Source organism: Salmo trutta, chromosome 10 (assembly GCF_901001165.1).
Source record: "Salmo trutta chromosome 10, fSalTru1.1, whole genome shotgun sequence".
Taxonomy (NCBI): Eukaryota; Metazoa; Chordata; class Actinopteri; order Salmoniformes; family Salmonidae; genus Salmo; species Salmo trutta.
Window position 1 is genome coordinate 13,414,082 of NC_042966.1, and position 1,193 is coordinate 13,415,274.

Genomic DNA, 1,193 nt, shown 5'->3' on the forward strand with positions numbered 1-1,193 from the left:
GCTGAATTCTGGCAAAGAGTATGTTATTTTATTAACAGATTCTCCAATCTCCCTATTTTTGTTTGCTTGGAAATGTTGAAGAAACTGTATAACCTAGCATTTATAGTGGCTAATAAATGCATTGCCATTAATTTGAAGGATGGTTATCCTCCCACAATGTATGGAAGAAATGTCAAGTTATGTACAGTGTCATTAAATTTGTTTTAATATTAAGGGTATACCAGGCAACTTTCATAAGGTCTGGATGCCTTATATGGAATAATGTACAACAAAAGGAGTCTGTATTGAAAACATGCCCACGTCAGGGGAGATACCTATTTAGACAATCCATAGCTGCTGGGCTGCTCAGTCCTGGCTCTGTGGTCTCCTGTACTGTTGTACAATTAAATCAAATCAAATTGTATTTGTCACATGTGCTGAATACAACAGTGAAATGCTTAGTTACAAGCCGTTAACCAACAATGCAGTTTAAGAAATAGAGTTAAGAAAATATTTACTAAATAAACTAAAGTAAAAAAACGAAATAAAAAATAAAATAACAATACCGAGGCTTTATACAGGGGGTACTGAGACCGAGTCAATGCTTGGGGGTACAGGTTAGTCGATGTAATTTCTATATATAGGTTGTGGTAATGTGACTATGCATAGATAATAAACAGCGAGTAGCAGCAGAGTAAAAACAATGTAAATAGTCCGGGTGGCAATTTCATTAGTTGTTCAGCAGTCTTATTGTCACAGGGGTCGTGCAATGGAGACCAAGACGCAGCGTGGATAGTGCCCATTTTCAAACTCTTTAATGAACACACTTGACAAAATAACAAACGACCAACACAGTCCCGTCAGGTACACTAGACTAGAATGGAAAACAACTACCCACAAACCCCAAAGGAAAACAGGCTGCCTAAGTATGGCTTCCAATCAGAGACAACGAAAGACACCTGCCTCTGATTGGAAACCATACCCGGCCAAAACCTGGAAAACAAAACATAGAAACAGAATACTAGAAAACCCCTACCTATAAACAGAAAACCCCAAACCACCCAACACAACCACCTGTCACGCCCTGACCGCTCTACTATGGCAAATGACCTCTTACAAGGGTCAGGACGTGAAACTTATGGCTTGGGGGTAGAAGCTGTTAAGGAGCCTTTTGGACCTAGAATTGGCACACCTGTACCTCTTGCCGTGCGGTA